Source organism: Arachis stenosperma, chromosome 3 (assembly GCF_014773155.1).
Source record: "Arachis stenosperma cultivar V10309 chromosome 3, arast.V10309.gnm1.PFL2, whole genome shotgun sequence".
NCBI classification, from domain to species: domain Eukaryota; kingdom Viridiplantae; phylum Streptophyta; class Magnoliopsida; order Fabales; family Fabaceae; genus Arachis; species Arachis stenosperma.
Window position 1 is genome coordinate 94,097,864 of NC_080379.1, and position 7,462 is coordinate 94,105,325.

The window sequence follows — 7,462 nt, forward strand, 5'->3', positions numbered from 1 at the left end:
TTTTGTGTGGTATAGAATTTTCCTCAAATGAATGAATTCTCGTTGTAAATATAGTTCTACACCAACAAAGAGTCCTCACATGCAAAAATATTGAGTTGTCACAAGTACAAACCCCAATAAGAATTAATCGGAGTATTTGGACTCCGGGTCATCTCACGAGGAATTGCAATGAAGTGTATGCTTTATTGGCTATGAGGGGTATAGGGGTTTTGGTTTATTAGAGGGGCAATAAATTAAAGAGGCAAGAAATTAAATGGGCAAGAAAAGTAAATCAAACAAATAACTAAAGGAAGCAAGTAATAAAGAGAGACATTCATGGCAATGAATTGAGATCATAGGCTTTCCATCCTAGTCATGCAATGATTAGTTCATCCTATTTAGTTAACTCAACACATCGGGAGAAAGTCAAACAAGATTAACCAATCATATCACAATAATAAACAAGAATTTATCTCATTACGTCAACTCCAACAAATAGTCCTAATCAACTTACTAATTAAACTAGCAAAAGATTAGCGTCAATGGAAATAATCTTCCATAAGTCCTAATCAACTCACTAATTAAATTAGCAAAAGATTAGCGTCAATGGAAACAATACTAGCTAACAACTCTAGATCACCAACATAAGTTGGGTTTCATGACTCAAGATTGCCTAATTACCCTTTCCAAGCCAAGAATGCTCAAAATCTACTCTAAGGACCAACCAAGCATTTTGTCAAACACTTGGTGGGTACAAATGGAAAGCATGGTAAATGAGCAAGAATATAAAATCTACCAACTACCAATTGCAAGAAAAGTAAATCCACAATTCAAATCAACAATAAAAGAACAACAAACATTAAATTGCATTAAAAGTAAATCAAATCCAACATGGGTTCATGAACATAAAAGAGAGCAAAAAGGGAAATTAACACTACAAATCATGAGAATGAAGGAGTAGAAGTAAGAAATCATAAAAGAAACAAGATAAAAACATGTAATTAAACCTAGATCTAAGATGGAAATTAAACTAACCTAATTCTAGAGAGAAGAGGGAGTTTCTCTCTCAAGAAACTAACCTACATGATGCTAAACCTACAATTAATTGCTCCCCCCTTGCTTGGACTTCAATTCTGCATGAAATACACTCAGAAACAAGTTGGATTTGGGCCTGGGCAGCTCAGAAATTGCCCCCAGCGTTTTGCCATTAAGTGGGCCATATAAGAGTATCGGTGTGCGCGCGCCATGTGCGCGTGCGCGTCGATTGGCAAATCCTCATCCGCGCGGAAGCGGTATGTACGCGTGCGCGTCCTTGTGGAAAACCACTTTTGCGCGTGCGCGCCTTGTACGCGTGCGCGTCTATTGGTGCATTCCAAATCTTTGTTTCTTCATGCATTCTCCTCTTAGTATGCTTTTCTCTTCATTTCTTCCATCCAATACTTGCCTTATGGACCTGAAATTACTTAACAAACACATCAAGGCATCGAATGGAATTAAAATGAATTAAAATGACTGATTTAAGGCCTAAAAAGCATGTTTTTACATTCAAGCACAATTCAAGGGAGAATTACGAAATCATGCTATTTCATTGAATAAATGTGGGAAAAGGTGAATAAATCCCTCAAAATAAGCACAAAATAAACCACGTAATCAGGGTTTATCAGTGGCCCTGGTTGAATGAGAGCACTGCAATCCCTATTCATCTTTATTGTTTGTCCACCTTTCAAAGAACTCTTTCTGGCTAATAGCTCCTTTATATACTTTATGTAGAAAGGCATTTGCTGGAAGGCTTTAATAAATGGTATATTTACATCAAGAGATGCAAACATGTCGAAGAATCTTGAATGCATCCTCCCTGCTACACCACTTTTAAGCCTTTGGAGAAATGGTGCATATGGGTTAAGTGTCTCCTTCTTCTTCAGCTCTTCCATGAGTGTGGGTTGAGGTGCATGGCTCTTTTCTTCCTGGTTTCCCTTTTGATTGTCTTGGAGGTGTTCTACTTCATTCATACTCCTCTCATCACTTGTGGTGATCATCTTACATTCTTCCCACTTTACTTTCTTTATTTCTCCTCTTGGATTCTTCTCCGTGTCACTGGGAAATCCATCAGTGGGTTTGGGAATTTGTTGAGATAGACTCCAGTCTCTTGATGTTTTCTCCTTGGTTTTTGATATTGGCTCGCACTTCTTTCTTAAACACCTTATTGTCTTGGACTTCTCTACATAAATCTTCAAGTAGAGTCTCAATTTTTGAAAGTCTATCGTCTGTTATTGATGATGGATTGGGGTTAGGTGGGTGTTGATAGGATATTTGTGAGGTATGTTAGTGAGTTGCATTGTTGTTGGAGTTGAGGTTGTGGCATCTCTGGTCTTGACCTTGGTCTTGTTGATTTCCCCAACCAAAGTTGGGGTGATTTCTCCATCCAAAGTTGTAGGTTTTGGAGTATGGGTCATGGATTTGTCTAGGTGAGTTTCTGGTGGACGAAATTATGATCATAAACAATGGTTCCAAAGACTTGGTGCTCTTAAACATGAATTACACTTTGTCACAACTCTGCACAACTAACTAGCAAGTGTACTGGGTCGTCCAAGTAATACCTTACGTGAGTAAGGGTCGATCCCACAGAGATTGTTGGTATGAAGCAAGCTATGGTCACCTTGTAAATCTCAGTCAGGCGGATTCAAATTGATAGTGGTTTTCGGAAAATATAAAGAGATACTTAATTAAATAATAAAGGATAGAAATACTTATGTAAATTCATTAGTGGGAATTTCAGATAGGTGTATGGAGGTGCTGTGTTCCTTTTGAATCTCTGCTTTCCTATTGCTTTCATCCAATCCTTCTTACTCCTTTCCATGGCAAGCTGTATGTAGGGCATCACCGTTGTCAATGGCTACATCCCATCCTCTCAGTGAAAATGGTCCAAATGCTCTGTCATAGCACAGCTAATCATCTGTCGATTCTCAATCATGTTGGAATAGAATCCCTTGATTCTTTTGCGTTTGTCATCACGCCCAGCAATCGCGAGTTTGAAGCTCGTCACAGTCATTCAATCACGGAATCCTACTCAGAATACCACAGACAAAGTTAGACTTTCCGGATTCCCATGAATGCCGCCATCAATTCTAGCTTATACCACGAAGATTCTGATTAAGGAATCCAAGAGATATGCGCCCGGTCTAAGGTAGAACGGAAGTGGTTGTCAGTCACGCGTTCATAGGTGAGAATGATGATGAGTGTCACGGATCATCACATTCATCATGTTGAAGTGCAACGAATATCTTAGAATAGGAATAAGTCGAATTGAATAGAAAATAGTAGTACTTGCATTGAAACTTGAGGTACAGCAGAGCTCCACACCCTTAATCTATGGTGTGTAGAAACTCCACCGTTGAAAATACATAAGTGATGAAAGTTCAGGCATGGCCGAATGGCCAGCCCCCAGAACGTGATCACAGGATCAAAAGTACAATCCAGGATGAAAATACAATAGTAAAATGTCCTATTTATAATAAACTAGCTACTTAGGGTTTACAGAAGTAAGTAATTGATGCATAAATCCACTTTCGGGGCCCACTTGGTGTGTGCTTGGGCTGAGCTTGTTCTATCCACGAACTGAGGCTTATCTTGAAGTTGAACGCCAAGTTGTAACGTGTTTTGGGCGTTCAACTCTGGTTCGTGACGTGTTTCTGGCGTTTGACTCCAGAATGCAGCATGGAACTGGCGTTGAGCGCCAGTTTACGTAATCAAATTATGAATAAAGTATGGAGTATTATATATTGCTGGAAAGCTCTGGATGTCTACTTTTCAACGCAGTTAAGAGCGCGCCATTTGGAGTTCTGTAGCTCCAGAAAATCCATTTTGAGTGTCGGGAGGTCAGAATCCAACAACATCAGCAGTCCTTTGTCAGCCTTTTATCAGAATTTTGCTCAGGTCCCTCAATTTCAGCCAAAAATTACCTGAAATCACAGAAAATCACACAAACTCATAGTAAAGTCCAGAAATGTGAATTTAGCATAAAAACTAACGAAAACATCCCTAAAAGTAGCTAGATCCTACTAAAAACTACCTAAAAATAATGCCAAAAAGCGTATAAATTATCCGCTCATCAGTTTCCAACATAGTTGGCTTGTTACCAGTCACCTTCTTCTCCTATATTCTCTCCTTCTTGAGTTGGTGATGAAGTGATGACTGCTGCAACTTGGTTTTCCTCCACCTTTTTGGTGAGATCTGCTAGCTACTTGGTGATCATCTTATTTTGAGCTAGCAATGCATCCATGTGGTTCAGCTCCATTACTCCTCGAGTGTTACTTCTTTCAGAGGCATAGAAGTAGTCATTCTCAGCTACTGTTTCAATGACACCTATGGCTTCTTCAATGGTTTGCTTCTTGTTTAGAGAGCCCCCTGATGAATGATCTACAGCCTTCTTTGACTCATAGGAAAGACCTTCATAGAAAATGTGAAGTTGCACCCATTCATTGAACATATCTGGTGGGCATCTTCTTGTTAAGTCCTTGAACCTCTCCCATACCTCATAGAGAGTCTCACCATCTTGTTGCCTGAAAGTCTGCACCTCAGCTCTCAGCCTGTTAATTCTTTGAGGAGGGTAGAATCTTGCCAAAAATTTGTTCACCACATCTTTCCAATTTGTCAAACTCTCCTTTGGAAAGGATTCGAGCCACTTGGATGCCTTGTCCCTGAGTGAAAAAGGGAACAACAGCAGCCTATAGACATCCGGGTGGACTCCATTAGACTTCACAGTGTCACAAATTCTCAGGAAGGTGGTTAGATGTTAATTGGGGTCTTCTTGAGCACTTACTCCAAATGAGCAGTTGTTCTGAACAAGGGTGATGAGCTGGGGTTTTAGTTCAAAGTTGTTGGCATGTATGGTGGGCTTATGGATGCTACTTCCACAATTTCCTGGATTTGGATTGATGTAGGAGCTTAGAACTCTCCTTTCTTGCCTAGCATGATTTGCAGGGCCTTCTCTAGCATGGTTGTGAGCTTCTTCTTCATAATTGTTTTCCAAGTTCTCTTCCATGTTGGGTTCAAAGTACTCTTCCTCTTTCTTAGCACCAGCAACTCCTTTCCCTCTTGCTTCCCTCCTTAATCTCCAGAAGGTTCTCTCAGGTTCTGAATTGAAGGAAGTTGAGGTTCCCCCTCTTCTCTCTGTCATACAACTAACAAAACACGCAGCAAGAGATAAAATGAAGAGGTTATTCTTGTTAGAGTGATTATTAGTGTGAGTGATGCAAATTATCAAACAGTTAGTGGGTTAGTGAGCAGAATTGTAGATAATAACAAAGAAAGAAAGAAAAACAGAGAGGGTATAGAGAATGAGGAAGAAGTTAAACAAAGTGAAAATAAATGACTGAATAAAGTAAACAAACAAAGGAAAAATGCTCAATCTAGTGAGCTTCCAACTTAATCATTATTGATACAAAATCAATCCCCGATAATGGCGCCATAAACTTGATGCACGAAAACTTGTCTCTCAATAAATTTCCCTTCGGGAAGTATACCAAATTTGTCGTCAAGTAAAAACTCACAATAGAGTGAGGTCGAATCCCATAGGGATTGATTGGTCAAGCAACTTTAGTTGGAAGAGTATGCTAGTTGAGCTAAACAGAGTGTAGTTTGAGAATTGCAAAAAATTAAATGACGGCAAAGTAAATAGCAGAAAATAAAATACAGAATCTCAAATGGGGATTTGGGGTAATGAGCATGAAAATAAATGACAAAAAATAAAGAGAATGGGTAAGATCAGAAATGGGGAATTCATTGGGCTCAGGAGATGTTGTATTCTCCGGATCAAGTTCATTTTCATCTCTTCCTCAATTAATGCATCTATTGATCTCCTTGGCAATCTTAGGTGATTAGATTCCAATTCCTTGGTAATCCAATCTCTCTAAGCTTGAACAATTTCCCAATTCTTTGATTTAATTGCTCATGGGAAGAGATGAAGTATGGTCACTGATTATACCACATGTATTTCCAAATCAAAGTGTTGGGAGGATTACATGTCACTATATCCGCCCAGACACCAATTTGGTCCAACATGAGAAAGCATTTCTAGCATGATCTCCTCATCCCTTTTCCAAGGCTCAGAGGAGATCTAATTATGGAGAGTTTCTTTTCCAAGACAACTAACCAATTGAATTAATATCGAAAGCTTTCTAGTAAATCAAAAGAGAAGAAAGAAGAAGAGAATGAAAACTATAATTGATCCATCAAATTACAACAGAGCTCCCTAACCCAATGAAAGGGGTTTAGTTGTTCATAGCTCTAGAAATGGAAAATGGCAAAAAATAATACATCCCAGCTAAAAAGGCAGAAAAGTAAAATTACAGAGAGTAGTTCTCCAAAGTGCTAAGCTCTTCTATAGTTCAAAACTACTCCTATATATACTACTCCTCTTGATCTTCTAGTGAGTTCTTCAAGTCTTGGATGTGGGCTTTGGATCTTGAGTTGAAGCAATTCCAATCTTTAGTGGGCCCAGCTTATAGAGAAGTATGAATTAGGCATGGGCGTTAGTGAAGTTCACGTTAAGTGACATTGTGGGTTCGAGAACGTTAGTGGCAATCACAATTTTCACTAACGTTCCAACCCCATATAGCCTACGTTAACTCCAACGTAAGTGGCACTAACGTGACCACTAACGTTGCCTTTGTAAATCTTTGCTAGCGTTATTGGGACTCACCTTTCCCAATAACGTTGGCTTATAACCCTTTGTCCCTACGTTAGAGTTCACGTTAGTGTAACTAACGTGGCTCTTAACATGGTTATGCCTCACCTTCGAGAGCGTTAGTGACACTTACCTTTGTCACTAACGCTCAAAGTGCCCCTACTCTCCACGTTAGAGCTCACGTTAACTAAGTTAACGTGGCCACTAACGTGGTAGTAATGCCATCTTCCAACGTTAGTGATAAAGGTGAGTGTCACTAACGTTGGCTCATCAATCTCAGCTCTACGTTAACTTTCACGTTAGTGGTCTTAACGTGACCACTAACGTGGGCAATGCTAGTTGATCCAACGTTAGTGACAAAGGTGAGTGTCATTAACGTTGGCATTGTTCCTCTCTTCCACGTTAGAGTTCACGTTAACTAAGTTAACGTGACTCTTAACGTGGCTCATTGCCAATTCTTGGAACGTTAGTGGTGTTCATGTTTACCACTAACGTTGGAGCTTTCTTTTGTCTCTACGTTAACTACCAGTTAACTTAGTTAACGTGGCAATTAACGTGGGCTTATGATGGCTTCGCGGGCGTTATTGGTGATCACTTTTCTCCTTAACGTTGCAAGCTATTTACCATTCCACGTTAGTAGTCACGTTAACTAGATTAACGTGAGTACTAACATGGTTCTTCCTTGCTTCTTTTGTCCTGAAATCAAGCAAATAAAGTGCATCAAAGCTCTAGCCAAAGTCATGAGATGATGCATCATCAATTTATCATTCAATTCTAGCAAAATCCTCATGAAATCAT

The 7,462-nt window shown here is 39.4% G+C and overlaps 1 non-coding gene across 1 annotated transcript; it reads left to right on the forward strand.

The window, feature by feature from the left end:
* The first annotated feature begins 4,460 nt into the window (after positions 1-4,460).
* Positions 4,461-4,567, forward strand: LOC130972191 (small nucleolar RNA R71). The gene has a single exon (XR_009083385.1). It is a non-coding gene; the product is annotated as a small nucleolar RNA R71 (small nucleolar RNA).
* The last annotated feature ends 2,895 nt before the right edge of the window (positions 4,568-7,462 follow it).